The 19,400-nt window shown below is 41.0% G+C and overlaps 1 pseudogene; it reads right to left on the bottom strand.

Annotated features, from left to right (window-relative positions):
• LOC147457464 (uncharacterized) overlaps positions 1–19,035 on the bottom strand; it is a 121,843-nt pseudogene extending 102,808 nt beyond the window's left edge.
• Between the last annotated feature and the right edge of the window lie 365 nt (positions 19,036–19,400).

Genomic DNA, 19,400 nt, shown 5'->3' on the forward strand with positions numbered 1-19,400 from the left:
ATTAGCTTTACAATAATGGCAACGCATCTTCTTTTTGCCCTTATCACCAGAATTTCCAGACGAATTGCTGCCAGCAGAAGCATTAGGAACATAATTTTTGCCACTCGCAGGAGAACCATAAGAAGTGGCTGCATTGCTGTTACCACCCTTTCTTTGAGAAGCAATAAAAGCCTGTTCAACTACATGCATCAAGAACAGTCTCCACAAGGGAACTGTCTGAAATAACTTCACCTGCAGAAATAATTTGCTCATTGATATCCTTGACACTAGCAAGGAAAGTGTCCATATCATCTTCCTCATGCATAATCTTCGACTCCATCTCTTTACGCAGCAAAGCAATTTTGGCCTCATTGCGGCTTGCATAAAGACCTGCTAGAATATCCCAAGCTTGTTTTGCAGATTTTGCTGAACGGATGTGAGGAACAATGGTGCGCTTCACAGACAACGCAATCAATGCATGAGCCTGCGCATCGTTAACATCCCAACGAGCTTGTTCTGCCGTAGGCAAAACAACTCTAACAGCTGCAATCCTTGCAGCAAGACCTACAACATCCTCAACATCGCCTACATCCTCAGAACCAGGACGTACATCAATGCCCTACACAATGTTCCAGACACCCTTTGACACAAGAACATGTTGCATCATATAAGCCCACATAGGTTAGTTGTCCCCATCCAACCTGTCCTCAGCAGCAAACATCTTGAACAAATCTGTGTTGTTGTCAGCCATGGTAAATGCTGCACCCGATGTGAAAACTGCCCGAAAATAGGAGAAATGGAGTGGGAACAACCTGTGCTATATAGCACAAACCGTAGAAGACTATAAGGCACCTATTATGGTGAAAACGGCACTGACAAAAATTCTGCACAAAATTACGAAATAGCATGTGCAGTACTGCATGTAGACCAAATTAGCCCGAATGAGCCCAAATCAAAATTCTGAGCAAACCAAGCTCTTCGAGCTTGCCCAAAATATTTGTCGACCTGCGAACGCTCGCCAAAGCTCACTGAAATCAAAGAAAGTGAGCAGGCGTGTGCTGGAGCAGCTGGCGACTAAGCCCGGGAGGACGTGACCTGCTCTGATACCAATTGTTGGAATTAGGGTTGCAGAGAAACACACACAGCTTGGAGAAGACGAAGGAAGCTTAAGGCACACAATAGAGAGTGTGTTACTTAGTGTGCAATGCAAAGATAGATAGCCCTAGAGTGATGGGCGTATATACAATGCACGGGGGAAAAAACCTCCTAAAGAGGGAAAAAATGCCGCGGCGGTCCTAGTGTGTTCACACACATCACTACCACATGTATATGGTAACAATCGACAATGAAACATTTTCATTAGCACAAAATAGCCATGCTATATGTGTAAATAACCACCCATTAATTTTTTTTAATAGTAGTTGTAAGCGTAACAAGTCGTACTTGGTATCTAGTAATTTTTGGCCACTGACATTGTTGCTCATACTATATGCTCAAAATGGTCTAATAAATGAATTTGATTTGCATTTAGGGACTCTGTTTTGTGACACATAATTAGAAAACAAGTGTGAATGTCATTCTTAGAGACTCATATTCTCCACATGTGAAATATGTCTCATATCTTGATGTTTAAAAAAGGCATCCATAGAGTAGAGATGTACTTGTGTGAGATAATTGGAAACACTCAGGGACATGATTGAGAGGGACCCTCATGAACCATGCTCATCAGCAGTCAGACAACTTCACCCTTTTGCATGGTGGAGGAGAAGTAGCAGAAGCTAGTGGCCCTCGAGTTCCTTCTTGGTGGTGGAGTGTCAAGTGAGTCATTGGAGGTGGCTGTCTGGTGTGCCGAGCTATTCTCCACTTGGGTAGCCTAGTGAACTATGATTTAGGGATTGCTTGCAACTTGCAATTATCTCCCTCCCTCTCTTCTTCCCCTGGCCCTTGCAACCTTCTTCCCTCCATGCATCATGACTGCACCACACCTATAAAGGAGCATCTCACTGTAAATTTTCAAGCATTGATAGCATAATACACTTTGGTTCAATTTTTTAAAAGTATATATACAGTTTATATATTTCATGATGGAGGCCCACACACTTGAAAGAAAATACTATCCTTATGCTTACAAGATATTCTTGTTGGCACATGCTAACTAGCACAAAATGCATGACTTGTTAACATGCTTTCACCCTATACACCATCTCTTATAATAATTTTTTAATTCAAAAAACCCATAGTTTACTAGACACATTTCATAAATGAGCACTTTAATTATTCCCTTGTAAAATAGTCTCTTTGCAGATACATCTAAATGCCTACACTTAAGCAATTTTCCAACAAGTGAGAATACCGTCGAATATTTTTAGTAGACAAGGCTCTTTTACTTATCTACATTGTGTTATAAGTTGTAAAATCAATTATCTTTAATGTTATGGCTTGTACGTACATTAAATGGAACTTCTACTAAGATGATTTGTCATGAAACTATACAACCACACTCACATGTGCTTAGGTTATTTGGGATGATCGTTAACATTTTTACATACTTCAAGACTCCAACCTACTCCAACTTGGTATCAAACATGTAGTAAATGTTTTGTCTTTTATGCATTGTCTAGTCCATTGGTCATGTGCATGTTGATTTGTTGATTTAGGTAGTGTGTAAATTCTCATTTTGATATAGATACAATCGATTTAGCAACACCAATTAATCATGCAGATTCACCAATTTAAGCAGCATGAGTGCACATTTGTAGATTTAGGTGGCACACCAACAAACCACATATTCACTATTTTAAACAATATTAAGTGCATATTTGTCAAGTAAGGCAACACAAGTGTATATTTATTGATTTCAATAGCACCTCTCATTAGTGTTGATTTGCCGATTTAAGCAACAACGATCACAAAATCATATTGTAGTGGTTGGCCCCCATTATCCTTAGTATGATTTTGTTAACCCATGTATATAATGGAAGTGATTTGAATTTGGAATTGTGATTGGATTTGGATTTGATTTATGATGATTGGTTGTCAACAATGTGTGTAGAATTGGATTTGAAATTTAGGAGAATTGATTATTGACCAGTAAGTATAATCAACAATGTCCTGATCCATCAAGATATGACATATATTGCTTATTCTTGTAGTATGTAGATGATGAAAGGCACAAGAAGAAGTTCTTTAAGTTTATGAATTTTTATGTTGATACATGATATTTTTGAGCACATATTTTTAACCATTGCTTTTGAAAAGTAAGATTGGCAGATTCTTGACTTTGCAACTGAGGATAATTCCTTTCTAATTGAGAGGTATATAATGAAAATGATAAAATATTTATCACATTGTAGTTGATAGGTGGCAAAAGCATAACGTTGGAATTAGAATTGCAAGGAAACACACACAACTTGGAGAAGACAAAGGAAGCTCAAGGCACACAATAGAGAGTATATCACTTAGTGTCCAATGGAAAGATAAGATATCCCTAGAGTGATGGGCGTATATATAATGCACGGGGGAAAAACCTCCTAGTGAGAGAAAAAATGCCTCGTTAGTCAAAAATTGCTTGAAGCACATAAGCACTTTGGACTTCGCCTTAAGCGGATACCCATGCATGCGTAGAGTAATCATCAATGAAATTCACTAAGTAAAGGCAATTACCCGAGGAGGGAGTTTGCATCAACCCACAAACATCACTATGCACCAGTTGCAACTTGCATGTAGACTAACTAAACCATCCTTTGGAAACTTCAAATGCTACATCTTACCCAAAATACAACCTTCACAAACATGCCTAACAAGTGCTTCAAGAGGTGACAAAGAAGCAACCATATCGAATTTTTGCAAACGCAACAAACTGGCAAAATTCAGCTGCCCAAAACATGCACGCCAAAGTTTTGCATTGGAAATAGCCATAGAATGCACAGGTACATTTACAGAATTTTGCCCATACTTGTCATACAAAGTGAAATTATATAGCCCATGACATAAAATGCCTGATGCAACAATCTCATCACCAAAATTGAGATCATGAACCGTACATTTGTCATCCATAAATTTCACAACAAGACCAAGTCTGGCAAGTGCAAATACAAAGAAAAGGTTCTTTTTTATCCCAGGTTCATAAAGTGCATCAACAAGTATAAAAGGACTGCCATTTTTAGCAATCAACACAATCTTTCCAACTCCCTTGACCGGATAAGAGGCATTGTTGGCACAAGTGATTGAATTCCCATTAGGGACATCCTTGAGAGAGGTAAACAAGTCACAATGAGAGGTAATGTTCTTTGTAGCACCACTGTCAAAGTACCACACATGAGCATGTGTAGCAACTAGCATACATGCATCATGATCAAAAGGAACATAAGTGTTAACCCTCACGGCTCACGGACACCATATTACCTACGACGGACGATGTATTATTTACTTGGTAGAGTCAGGTATCGGGCTTGTCGGTCCAATAGGAAAAGGGTAAGAGTGATCGCCGATGAGAGCCGCACTCTAACTGGAACATTCAAGGGATTAGTTGGCTAAGCATGGGCGCCCAACTGTGAATGGGGTGAGCTCATATAAAAGTCAACTAAACCTAAAATTCATTCATTCTCTCATTTGTGCAATTGAAGAGTGCTCTTGCTCCATCTCCATCTTCTTCTTCTTCATCTCCTTGTGTGTGTGTGTATGCGTGAGACAAAGAGAGAGTGTGTGTGAGAGTGTGTGCGATCGAGCATTGCAGCGGCACGACGACGGCGAGGCGGTTGAGCGCGGCGTAGCGGCGTCTCCCTCTTCTTCACGGTGAGGAATCCTCCACGAAAGGAAGCGTAGAGCAGTGAGTGACACACCAACGCCATCTTTGAGCTTTCTAGTTTAGGATTGTTGTGTGCTTGGAGCCATTTGTGGCTCGCACACGTGTATCGGCAAGTTCCTTGCATTGAAATGTGTGACATACGCGCACATTTTTGGCGCCGTTGTCGGAGAATGCCATACATTAAGCTCGAGTAGCACTCTGTGCTTCTCCGTGGTGCAATTTCTATTGTAGGAAAGGTAAGGAAGGAGGGTGTGTGTGTTGAAAAGAGGGATACTATGTTATACTGTGTGTTTTTTTGTTAATGGAGTTTTCAAAGGTACTGTGTTTATTCTCTATGTATTAAGGTTGTTAGTTTTCTTTGTTAATGGAGTTTTCAAAGGTGTTATGTTTATTCTCTGTGTATTAAGGTAGTTAGTTCTCTGTGTACAGTAAGTAGGAAGTAGATCTGTGAGAGTTAATAGAGTGTGTTAGTGTGTAACAGTAGGTGTATTAATTAGAAGTAAGTAGATAGAGTGTGTGTGTGCTCTCGCGCAGGCCGCGGCGACCTTATCCTTTTTTTAAAAAAAATTAAAAAAATATATTTAAAGGTAGGACCGGGATTGGGAATATTTCCCAGACCCAAGCCCAAGCTCACGCTCAGGCCTAGGCCTCAGTCGCCTTTTAAAAAAACGAATTTTCGCTTCACACGTAGCTAAAAATCAATTTTTTGAGGACCAACGGAACTTCAGATGCCTGAAAATTGTGTTGTAAAGCACACAACGACCCTCTAAGTGATACGCTCATTTCGAGCTATCACACACTTTAATAAAAAAAATCAAACATTAAAAAACATTTTTAAAAAATTAAAAACGTAAAAAACACGAGTGAAAACAGACGCTTAAAAAAGGTAAGCGGTTAACGTTCGAGGTTATTCGCCGACGTTTGTAGGGTGCCAAAGGCACATGCATCTCTGCTTTGGTCGTGTGCTAGAGACGGAGCAACTAGAGAGAATTTAGACTTACGCGAGTTCTCAATATCCACCTACTTTAGGTTCTCGACCCTCGGCGGGGACCCAAGGTAGTACAAACCAAGACCCGAACATAGCGGCTAGTGACTCTTCCTCTGACTACGACGTCATGGAGGGTTTCCCAATGCCTAATTGTGATAACTCGAGCCAAGACATGCATGCCATGGGTCCTCGATCCGGGCCGAGTGTGCTTAGCCGCGTGAAGGAAACCTTTAGTAGAGCCACTCGCTCCGAACATGGAGCTAATGATGTAAATGAGGGGGGTGGGGAAGTAAATTCTCCATTCATGACAAACGTAGACCCTATACCGTTAGAGATTGTGCACGTGAATACTTCATTCACTGCACCTCCTGACTCTTCAGAGTTATTTTCCTCCGAGGTCATATTACCTGATGGTAGAAGCCTTGCCGAAGTGCAAGAGGTTGAGCGATATATCCTTGCAGCGAGGGAAAAGGAAGTCGAGAGCTTACGCAAGGCAGAGCAACGAAGAGAGTTAAAAGAGAAAGCTCCTATGTCAATATCTTTGCTAAGAGAGCAATCAAGTGCTCCTGATTTAGCAACCGCTAAGGGCCAACCCCTAGAAAGCAACATTGCATCTAGCTCAAAGGACACCCCTAGCACCTCAATCCTAGATGGAGTGTTCTTAAATGAGAACTGGGAGTACGAATTACAAACAAAGACTCTGACCAACCTATACATAGGTCACACCTATCACGTGGGTTGGTTAGATGTCCTACAATCCACAATGGGTGCGACTAGTGTGGAAGATCAACAATAAAGAGTTTGTGAGGTCATCCATAGGGTCATTGAGTTAGAGAGACAGAACAAGGGGATCAACATACCTTCAACGGGTCTCATGAGATTCTTGGATACAGGGAAGGCTAAACAACCGACCTTATCGCAAATGGAGACTCCCTCGGTAAGTCCGATGGATCCCCCATATGTTGTTTCTCCAGGGGTCTCAGTGCAATCTGAGCCCACAAGTGATAGCTTCACATTTCCAAGTCTAGCTCATCTTTCCCTTGATGACACCACGGCTACCATGCCTACCCCAATGATAGGCATGCCGAGAAACACGCCATGGACCTCATTTGTTAGTAAAGCACCACTACATGGTAGCTCAATGCCTGCAACAGTACCTACAAGTGTGTACCAATCGTATACACCTATGGGTCATAACACTCATGTAGTCCCTACCCCTCCCATTGTTTCAACTCCTATGCTCCACAACCACAATACACAAGTTCTTATTTTCATGGGACTATACCGGCTAGCATTAGCATGTCACATCCGACGTCTGCTATGCCTAGGGCCACCCATATGAACTATGGACCACCACATGGAACAACATCGTACCCTACGTGGAACCCAAGGGCTTCCTATGCGCCAAGCCCAATGCCAATAACTACTCCACATGTAGTCTCTGGAGCACCTCCACCCATGGTGCCTGCTCACTTAGGTGACTCGGCAACATTTGCTCAAGCTATTGGTCAATCTATTGCTGAGAATATGCGTAACACGTCTGATAGAGAGCCTAGAAGTAAGGCGGTACAAATATCCAAGCTCACACAAAAATTTAGTGGAGACGGGGATGTGAGAAAGCATATCAAAGTGTTTGAACAATTATGCGATTCTCTAGGAGAACACAATGACCTACATAAGAGCAATGCTTTAAGCTTAACCTTAAGTGGAAAGGCTGGGGATTGGTATAGAACCCTAAGGGTGGAAGAAAAAACGATTTACCCTACTCTTAGGAGATTGTTCTTAAAAGAATACATACGAGAGGGAGTGCTTTGGGGTGTAGCCTCTCAGCTCTAGAAATCCCAACGAGAGGAAGGAGAGTCGGTGAGAGACTTTATAAGTCGCTTGAAGCATTTGAATTCTCGTTGTAATCCAAATGAACGCTTCAACAATAACCAATTGCTCGATAGATTCATTCGGGGGTTACGACATGAGGATATCTACAATGGCCTAGTCATTAGAGGTATCACCACTTGGGAAGCAGTCACCACCAATGCGATCCAATTGGAGGATAATTTAATGATTCAAGGAGAAAGAGTGTTTGTTGAGACTAAATCTATTAGCTCGCAAGCATCAGGGCATCAGCCAATGACCCTAAAGCCTATTGCTAAGGAGCCAAAGATATCTGAGATGACTCTCACCAAGGCTATTCAAGAGAGTCTTAGAGACAATCGTGCTCCGCAAAACAATCATATGTATCCAAGAAGGGAGCAGCAATGGTGCTCAGTATGCTATGGACCGCATAGTAATACCAGTGAATGCCCTACTTTTAGAGTAAAATTCAATGGGAACTGCAATGCATGTAGAAGATATGGTCATCAAGCTAAGGATTGCATAGTATTTAAGCGCGCGATGGCCAATAGACCAACCTTAGCATGGACAGACACACCTAGAGTGCCTGCATTGATGCCTGCCCCACCTCTTGAACAAACAACACAACACATGGTCCCTAGGGCCCAAAATGTTGTTCAAACAACACCCTTACCACCTCCAGTGCTAGGACCGCAACCACCACATCCGAGAATCACTTCTGTGAATCAAGTGGGTTGTGAGTCATCTATTTCTTGTTTGGAAGGCTCTGAGGAAGATATAGATCCTAATATCGCCTATGGGATGGATGTGCTTGAAGAAAGTCCACAATACTACATGGAGGACTATTGGGGACAAGTCAAACCTGTATATCAAGTAGTTGCTCTTGCGGCAAGAGGCCAAAATATCAATTACATTGCTAAGAGAACACCTCTTCAATGCTATGAGTGTGGAGGCCCACATCGTGTAGCCGAGTGTCCTATTAGGCTACAAAAGAACGCCACACTAATGCAAACCAATCAAGCGACCACGTCTACAATGCCGATACTCATGTGTAATCGATGTGGCATAGATCATTTGATTGCCCAATGTCCAAATAATCCAAATGCACCGAAGATCACCCCATTAAACTTGATTGAAGTTACCGAGGAGCCATCATCAAGTACACTCGTGGTACCAATAAACGTACTCACATGATCGATGCTCCAAAAACAAAATTATATTCTTAAGGAAAGAGACACGGCATCAATTGCCCAATCTCAGAAAAAGAAGAAAACACGAAGAAAGAGATCACAAAAAGCAGCGAAGTCAGACCCCAGTTCAAAGACCAACATAGGGACTGGTGATGACCCCATATATATGAACGACGCTGAAGAAGATTCTGATTCAGGTGAAACCATGGAGACCAAAACGACCACTAACATAGAAACCAACAAGGAAGATCTTCATGAGCCACAATGGCCAGGATCCAAGAAGAAGGTAAGAACTTATCCAAACCCTACAGAGGAGATTGAGCGATTCAAGCAATTAAGGAGTTTGGTAGAAGATACCCAAAGGGATCTAGAACCAGCACCTAGGCAGATCCACATTACAGACACCGTGTTCCCTACGCAACATCAACCTCACCAAGTCCATAGACCCTTAGCCATACCTAGTGTCATCCAAGAAGAGAGTGACTTAAAGTCATGGGAAAGTGGGCGTACTCACTTCTTGATGGAAAGAATGTTTACAGAGAGACTACCTGATCCTATCAAAAAAATGGAGATCACATCTTCCCCACGTCAAGGGACTCAAGGCCAAAAGGTTGCGTTAAACATTGTGAAATTGATGGATTTCATGTCTTCAGAAGTTAGAACCACCATCATGTACAAACTATATAAAGACCTCAATGGAGAACTGAAGTTTGGGCTACCACAATTTGCACAGATGGATGGAGCTGGGGAGATGCCAATAGAGGAGGAACACTTAGATCCACAACCCAACCTAGATGAGAACCTTGTTATAGAAATACCTGTTAACAAGTTGGGACAATACTTTGAGGGTGATGAATCCAATGCGACCATACCAATCACTACTAAGAGATTAACTGTGAAGGGAATCCTTGATGGTGGCGCTGGGGTTATCATTGTGACTAAAAATTTCTGCGAAGCTATGGGAAGACCTCACCTTGCGACCACAACCATAGTAGTGAAGATGGCCAATGGGTCTATTGTTAAATCTATTGGGATGCTAGAAGATCTCAAGATCAAGGTCTTTGGACATAAAATAAGGATTACCTTCATTGTTATGGATTTCTCCAAACACACTATGGCATCGGAGATGATCTTTGGACGTCCTTTCATGAGGGAAGCAAAAATGGTGCATGACTGGTCTAAAAACCATGTCTACTTGCAGTTCCAAGATTCTGTCATTCGAGTGGATCTTGTGACGGTTCGAGCATATCCTCTAGGAAACAGGTTTATAATTGATCATAGATCTGACACCATAGTTCACTCGGCCCCATTGCAGTATTGTTACACGTGTAAAGCGGACACTGATGTTGGGGAAGATTCTCCTTATATGGATGTACTACCTGGGATGACTAAGTTGGACAATGTGGATTGGGTCCACCTAGCAGCAACCATAGACACTTGGGGAAATAGGGGGACAACCTGGGTAACACCTAAGGGGGATGAAATGCCACCACACCCTTAAATATGCTACAAGCAATGCATATAGCTTCTGACAAGACTCATCCTCATATAACAAAAAGAACATACAAGTGGTTCCCTAAAGCTTCTTTAGCGACCATGGCTAGTACTAAAAAACGAAAGCCTTGTAAGAAACGTACCACTCGCTCCAAGAAATGTAAAGAAACATGGCGTTGGATTCCTAAACGACTATTGGAAGCCCAAGGCTACTATGAAGGAAATGATCAAATCTGGGTGCCAAAACGTAGATTGTGTTCTTACTTGTCACCTGACCCATGTGAGCCCAATCCCGTAGCTCCAAACCTAATCAAATATCGTGGAAAGAAAAAAATCACAGAATGCTACACACCCGCTCCAAAGCTAGTTTGGGTACCAAAGGAAGAACGATTTGTTCCACCTAGCTCAGGAAGGGGGGAGTCCCATGAAGCTTCTAGCTCCTCATATAATGCATCCATAGAGGTAAAAGCTTCTCCACAGCCTCCACCTACAATAGTGTACCTCCATAAAGCTACAAAGGAATCCACACTGAACTCACTTTTCAAGAATCACCTGATGAACCACTTCAAGTCCGATCCTGGGAGAGTACCTTACCACCCTTACAACTCGACGAGGCACCTAAGGTAATAGAAAACTACTGGAAAAAATCCCCACCTATTACCAACTAGAACAATTGGTTTCGAAGGGTGACAAGCTCATTTCAAACGGTATGATCTACCCAAGGAAGGGGGGAGTGTTTGCTGACATCCATCATTCACTTGCTTCCCTCTCAACCTTCCTCCCTAACCTCTTAATCTCCCAATCTCAGGAAATGTATATATAAAGCCTTATACTCACAAAAACAAGATAAAAAGGTAAAAGAGCAAGAGCCATAACACAAAATCATAAAAACACATTATGCACAAGAACATGACCCTTGTAATATTTGCACTCAAACCATCATCTAGTTGCGTGTACAGATATGGCTAGTACGCTAGAGTCATCCACGCCTGCCTTGGGTGAGAGGTACCCTCGTTACTTTTCACAAATGTTTCACATGGTCTTTCCTGTGGTTGCATGTGAATGGGATTTGGTAAGTACGCTAGCATGTGAGAGGAATTTTGAGGAGTTAAAGTGGTTGACATGTCTCTTGACCACGACTGATCCATACTTAGTAGAGAGCGTTTCTCCCATTGCACAAGCCTATCTTTTTGACCAAGATGACTATAGGCATCTACTGACCTTCTTAGTAAACATGGGTACCTATGATGAAGAAGAAGATTTACATGACTACACGGATGGCACATATGGTCTCATGGATGATAACTTTGTTTATCTCGACGCCGAGGATAGGGGTTTAGCCTTAGGGTTTCCCCCCAATCTCTACAATATCCTATTCCCTTGACTCTCTAGGGGGAGTGCAAATAATTAGGTTAGGATTCCTTATTTTTTCTTTTTTTTGTTGTGCTCAATAAGTGTTGGTACCTTTTCCCACTGATGTGCCTCCTAGAGGTATTCATTGTGTTTCTTAGTGTGTACAGGAACGTGTTGCTGTTGTTAGGATTTGGACCTTCGTGGGATCTTTCTCTCATTCACACTTCAAATCAAGCGCGACCATCAACACAAACAGGTGTTTCTTGTCCATTAGCATTGCCCCTTATCTTTTTGCATCCATGTTTGTCTGCTTTGATTGTGATTGGTAGTATAATATTCAACGCATTTGCTTAGTACCAAACATTAAATTCAATGAATTTTTTGTCATAATCACTTGTCTAGATTTAAAAATCAAGCAATCCGACTAAGCTAGTTTGACCAAGTTAGGTGTTAGAGATCTTCTCTTAATACCATGGGGAATGCCTTCCTAATAATCAATTGTTACTTAGGTTCTTAATCCGATTTAGGCAGCATTGTGTGAAATGTACTAGGGCTTTCTAGTGGGCTGTCCCTATTGACCTTTAGCTTAAGTATTATAAAGGGAGTTTACTAATGTGATGAGCCTGGGGAGGGTAACAGTGTTATATGACCCCCCAAAGTTACAAAATTAAAATGCTGAAAACGAAAAAACAAAAAATCAAAGTGCCACAATGTAAACTCTTAAGCTAGAAAAGAAATCTCAGCTTGATTTGGTACTTCACTCACATGTATCGCCTACGGTACTAGAGCCCTAGAGGTTCCCAGTGTGGGCGCTTTTCCTTAAAAAGCAAAAAACCCAAGGCATACAAAATAAGCACACACATCAAAATTGAATCAATGTGAAAAAACTTTTGGGGGGTCAAAGAAAAAGTAATCAGTCAGGTGATGATTTCATGAGAAATTCCTTTTATCGTAGCTTAGCTACAAGGTCTTCTAGGTATAGCCTCTAGTCAGCCCTCGAACATGAAATACTTGGCTCTCGCGATTAAAAAACTTAATTGACCTGAGAAAATTAAAAAGATTACCCATGGTATTAATAGTCGATCTCTAGTACCTTTCGACCGTTAAATTAGCGACCCCAGAATTGTTTAATTTTTACCTTTACATTTGTTTATGCATTTGATTATATTGCAATTTAATCTTTATTACTGACAAATGGTTTAAAATTTTGTTACCAATCACATTGTTTGCCTACAACTACATATGCTTTTTAATTGCTTATGAGAATGCAATTACTGTGCCAATGTTGTTTGATTTTGCAATGATTGAAGAAGGCTAAGGACATTCATCTCAAATGCTCTTCCACCTCAACGAACGAGCTTCAACTCAATAGCTTCCGAGGACGGAATCTACATCAGGAAGGGGGGCATGTTAACCCTCACGGCTCACGGACACCATATTACCTACGACGGACGTTGTATTATTTACTTGGTAGAGTCAAGTACCGGGCTTGTCGGTCCAATAGGAAAAGGGTAAGAGTGATCGCCGATGAGAGGCGCACTCTAATTGGAACATTCAAGGGATTAGTTGGCTAATCATGGGCGCCCAAGTGTGAATGGAGTGAGCTCATATAAAAGTCAACTAAACCTAAAATTCATTCATTCATTTGTGCAATTGAAGAGTGCTCTTGCTCCATCTCCATCTTCTTCTTCTTCATCTCCTTGTGTGTGTGTGTGTGTATACGTGAGAGCGAGAGCGAGAGAGCGAGAGAGAGAGAGAGAGAGAGAGAGAGAGAGAGAGAGAGAGAGAGAGAGAGTGTGTGTGTGTGAGAGTGTGTGCGATCAAGCATTGCGGTGGCACGATGGTGGTGAGGAGGTTGAGCGCAGCGTAGCGGCGTCTCCCTCTTCTTTGCAGCGAGGAATCCTCCACGAAAGGAAGCGTTGAGCGGTGAGTGACACACCAATGCCATCTTTGAGCTTGCTAGTTTAGGCTTGTTGTGTGCTTGGAGCCATTTGTGGCTCGCACGCGGTGTATTAGCAAGTTCCTTGCATTGACACGTGCGACATATGCGCACAATAAGTGTACTATGCACTAAATCCCATTCTGTATCAACATCAGCATCACAATCCCCTTTCACAAAAGACTCATTATATGCTGCATTTGTAGTGGAACCAGCCTCTTTCTTCTTAGCCCCTTTTGCCTTCAACTTAGGACACCACTTGATCAAGTGATCAATAGCTTTACAATAATGGAAATGCATCTTATGTTTTCCCCTCTTCACCAAAATTCTCAGACAAATTGCTGCCAACAGAAGCATTAGGAACATGTGATTTACCACTTACAGAAGAACCATGAGAAGTGGCTACATTGTTGTTACCACCTTTTCTTTGAGCAACAATGAAGGCCTATTCAGCTGCATGTTGTTTAGCCCTGTTTTTTCTAGAAAGTGACGCTTGCAACAACAATGTGCATAATACATCAAACTTGACAACTTCTAGATTTCCTTGGGTCATAAGTCTCCGAGTACTTGCAAAAGTCTCGTAAGAATCTAGCAAAGCATCAAGAATAGTCTACACAAGGGAAATATCAAAAATGACTTTGCCTGCAAAAATAAGTTTATGATTAATATCCTTGACACCAACACGGAAATTTTCCATCTCATCTTCCTCATGCATAATCTTTGGCTCTAGCTCTTTACATAGCAATTCAATTTTAGCCTCATTGCAACTTGCATAAAGACCAACTAGAATATCTCAAGCACGTTTTGCAAATTTTGTTGAAAAAATATATAGAGTAATAGTGTGCTTTACAGGAAACACAACCAATGTATGAGCTTGTGCATCTCTTACATCCCAACAAGCTTGCTCAGCCGTAGACAAAACACGTCTGGCAGCAGCAACCCTCCCACCAAATCTTGCAACATCCTCAACATCATTGCCTACATACTCAAAACCAGGACGTACATCAATGCCCTCCACAATATTCAAGACGCCCTTTGACACATGGACATGTTGCATCATGTAAGCCCACATAGGGTAATTGTCCCCATCCAATCTATCCTCATCATCAAACATCTTGAACACACCTGTGTTGTTGTCATCCATGGGGCGAATGCCTGCACTTGATGTGAAAACTACCCAAAAAAAGGAGAAAAAAAGTGAGACCAAAACCTACTATATAGCACAACCTGTAAGGTACCTGTTATGACAAAAACGGCACTAATAGAAATTTTGCACAAAATAACAAAATTGCATTTGCTGCACTGCTTGTAGTGGAAATGGAGGACGTAATGAGCCCGAATCAAAAATCTGGGAAAACTAAGATCTACGAGATATCTTATAGTATTTTTCAACTTATTGATGCTCACCAAAGCTCGGAGAAAGTGAGCAGATGTGTGTTGGAGATGTTGGAGACTAAGCCCAAGAGGACACAACCTGCTCTAATACCAATTGTTGGATAGGGTTGCAGGGAATTGCACACAGCTTGGAGAGGATGAAGGAAGCTCAAGGCACACAACAAAGAGTATATTACTTATCTCGCAATGGAAAGATAAGGTAGCCCTAGAGTGATGGGTGTATATACAATGCACGGGGGAAAACCCCTCCTACTGAGGAAAAAAATTCCATGAAAATCCTAAGTGTGTTCACACACATAACTACCACATGTATATGGTAATACATAAGCGATCAGTGGACTATGCAAAAGGATAGCACGTTTATAAATATTTTATTATTAAAGTGCTCTTATGACTACTGTCACTATATGTCGAGGCAGATAGTTTGTAATCATTGCGAGCAATCAAGAAGTCTATAAATGAATACGTGCAAGAGAAAAATGCTCACTCTTGCATGGGGAGGATCACACCTAATATCTGTGTTCATCTTCTCTGCTCTCATCTCTCTTCTCTCACCATGCCATTATAGCACTCTACTCTAGGAGGTGCACTTGCACATGCTCTCGTGTCTTTTCTCAATGTCTCTCTCTCTCTCAGATTAGTCTTACTGCGGACCATGTGTGTATATGCATCATCAAGTATGTAGGTCTGTTGATTTATTGCTTGCAGCATGTGGTTTTATGTTTATTTGCAAGCCCACGTTGCCTTCAAATGTAGCACTAACACTAACTAGAAAATGGATGGTAAACCATGTGTGTGGCACACAAGTGAAGATGATTAAATGGATAGTGGGAAAAATTGCATAATAACATAGTGTAGGAAAAGCTACCCACAATCAATAGAACATCCAAAAATATTACATGGAGGGCACAAGAGCCAACCTTAAAACAAAAATTTTATGCTCTTGTGGTAGCACAAGGAATGTTGTGGGTGACTAAGGACCAAAGCGTAGGTGGTTGAAGTATCAAAAAGATAATAATTACCGAATCCAAAAAGTTTACATAAACAACATTGAAAAAATATCTATATCAAGACATGCAACTAGAATCTTGTTTGATGTGAACATCATAATAACTCTCTATGTGTACTTAAAAATGATATGTAGCCGTCGATTAATGTAAACTTCTCCATAAAGGTCACGAACATGCTCCTAGCTACCTCCAATCTTGTTGTGTTTCTTTTGAAATCGCATGCCTCCATCTTTTCTGCCTCACCAAATGCATATATCTCAACACATTTCATTTCAATTTGAACATATATCTCATCCATAAAGGTCACATCCATGCTGCTAGCTACCTCTAATCTTGTTGTGCTTCCTTAGAAATCTCATGCCTCCACTTTTTCTACCTCGCCAAATACATACATCTCAAAACTTTTCATTTCAATTTAAACACATATCTCATCCATATATCCCTTAGTAAATGTTATGGAATAACATATCATTATTTATGATTGACTATCATTTATGGCTAGAGGAAAGCAAAGTAAATGTCCATCCATATGGATGAGCACAACCTTCCATCTTGGTGGTTGTTGATGGATGATCATATCATCATATATGGTTGAAGGATAAAACCATAGAGGCTATAACTCACAATTGCAGATTCTTATAGGATAGTTGCATGAAAATATGACCATACCTTGATTCTCACGGTGTTTTCTTTTCAAAGTAAACACCATGTCAATATAGAAACTAGAGTAGTCACAACAACGAATTGCATCACGAGACACAAAAGTAGCAACAATCAAAACAATAACATTAAGAAACTACCACAATAGTAGAAAAAACTCTAGCCCCTTCGATTGCAAATACTCTCTAGTAACACATCCAAACTCTAGTACAAGAAAACTTTTCCAGTGTAGAGAAACTTTTCCTGCTCCCTCTAGGTACTAAGAACTTTCTCACTGCAAAAGAACTTTGCATGCTTCCTTTGGGTGATGGGATTAGGTTAGCTGCAAAGTCCTTGGAGGGTACTATGGCTACATTAGCCATGACGCACGACCCTTTACTTTTTTGATGTGAGGTGGAGAGTTTGCCTCATATATGGGCTCTCACAAGATACCATTTTTGTTCCATGTATGGAGACACAGAGGCTAAACTACCTTTCATAATTAGCAGTTGTCTCCATCCTAGCATGCCCTAAAGTAGTACCTAATGTATTAAAAATCTACGCTCCCCTATCAATTTCATCTTTTATCACAATGAGATCCCGCAAAAATCTGAGCCCGTCATGGTCCTCTAGCACCTGAGTTAGAAAAAATCATTTATCTTTTGGAACATCATTTGATTGATGTTGTTGCTACTGGTTGGTGTTGTCAATGTAGATGTCCTTGTTCCAATATTAATGACATGCTCAATCAAAATCAAGTGCTTATCATTGTAGCCCATATCCTGGATAGTGCAAGTACTCCTTGTCCCCATGCGGGTACAAAGCAAACACACTTGAAAAATCACGTACAATCCATTAGAAGAGACATTTCATGCAAGGGCTACAAATCATAGTGGCACCGGCAAGCAGGGCTAAGAAGAAAAGCATTCTCATGAAAATTGTACCATAACCAATATCGTGCGGTGAGCATAGCACTATGTTGAGCGTGACTCCCAACAAGCATCACTGCCATGTACAGTTTTGCAAGGGATACACTCATGTTAAAAGGGAGGTCATATGTCTTCCACTATATAGCTATAGGGGGATCTCTAAAGATGATCCATAGCAGCAACATTTTGTTTGTGGATGAGAGCAAACTGAGTTGCATAGAGAATGCCAAATGTGTCCCACATGAGAGATTCTACCCTCTCTTCCCCGTGGGCCAAGAATACGTATCCATTTTGAGAGTAGATAGTTGATCTGAGAGTGAGTTGAGCCATCCATAGACAAGTTGTGATGATGTCAAGGGGGTCGAGGCTATGTTGCAAGAAATACTACCCAAGGAATAAGGAATGAATTTCTACATTTCTTGCTTGGGCATGCGTTTTCAGTGCTCTTGAAACTCCTTGAAACATCTTTGAGAAAAAAAAATTGGCTTCTTAAAAAATCCACACTGGCTTATTTAACATGGTTTTGCTTTAGTAACTTAGCCTTGCTTAAGTGGTGTTTGAACCATGCACCCATCAAGTAAAAAAAGAGAAGGCTTCTTATCCAAATTCTAAACACTAAAAACCAAAGAGGAAAGTGTTAACAAAGAGCAAAAAGTTTCTCTGCACAACACACAGAGAACCACCAAACTCATGTGTTTATGCAGATCTTGTTTAAAAAAATTCTTTTGATATAGTTGTCGATATACCTTTGGATTTTGGTATGGTTGGCTACTCTCAATTGCATGGACCCCCATCATTTCTTGGTCCAATAGATAGTTGTTTCATGTTCTAGTTTGTAGGTTGATGTTTCTAGTTTGTAAACGTATCGTGCAATAGAGGGTCAAGATACTATGAAGCCTTATACCTTCCTCCTCTAGTGTCCTATACATTCCTTATAGAATCATACTCGTTTGTTGGTACACCATCAATCGGGGAGATTTCTACATGATTAATTAGTCCAGAGCTTGTTGCAAAAAGGGGCAGTCCATCTGGCAAGCTAGAGATTTTCATATCCAAGTATGTAGACAAGAGGTCTTCCCTAGTTTCATTAGAGACAGAAAGGTCACTAGCATTGTCCAGGACCAAATCATGATCAACCATGAGTTGATCAGATAGCTTGAATGCTATCTTTGATTGGCTTGTTTGTGTCTTCCTTGTTGTATAGGCTTATTATTAGCAACACTACTCACACTTGACCTAGTTTGCTCAAATTTTGGGGGGCTTCTAGCAGCCGTGAGCTTGTGGAGAATAGTGATCATTGTGCCCCTAAATCCTAGTTTGTGAAAACAATAGAGATTGAGGAAAGGAGAGATGTGGGGATACATAGGGTGGAGTAGTATTTGCTATTGCAGGTGAGGATGAAAAACCCATTTGAAGATTCTATAGAAATGCTTCAAACCCATCTTCAACATCACCTTCCATTTGCCACGTAATTTGACAAATGTTGAGAGTGTGTGATTGTGTTATTGGTTTCTATTAAAATGTATAAGCCATACAGGCTTTGCCAGATCAACAACATTGCATCCTTTTGTATCTAGGCAAGAACCTCTATTTATAAGGGTTTTATTAAATGCAAAGTGAGTGGTTCTCTTCTCTATTCTTTGTAACCGCCTCCACTCTCTTGTAATGAGCACAAGGTGGAATGTCTTTCGGCAAGCTAGCTCAATAGTTGACATGGCATACATGTTTTTTTATGCCCACTTGCCGCGAAATTCCATGGCATACCTCTTCCATCGAGCCAATGAAAAATTGACCGGTAAAAACTCTTAGCCTATTGTCGTGATCTT

Source organism: Adiantum capillus-veneris, chromosome 5 (genome assembly GCF_014529385.1).
Source record: "Adiantum capillus-veneris isolate H3 chromosome 5, ASM1452938v2, whole genome shotgun sequence".
Lineage (NCBI taxonomy): Eukaryota > Viridiplantae > Streptophyta > Polypodiopsida > Polypodiales > Pteridaceae > Adiantum > Adiantum capillus-veneris.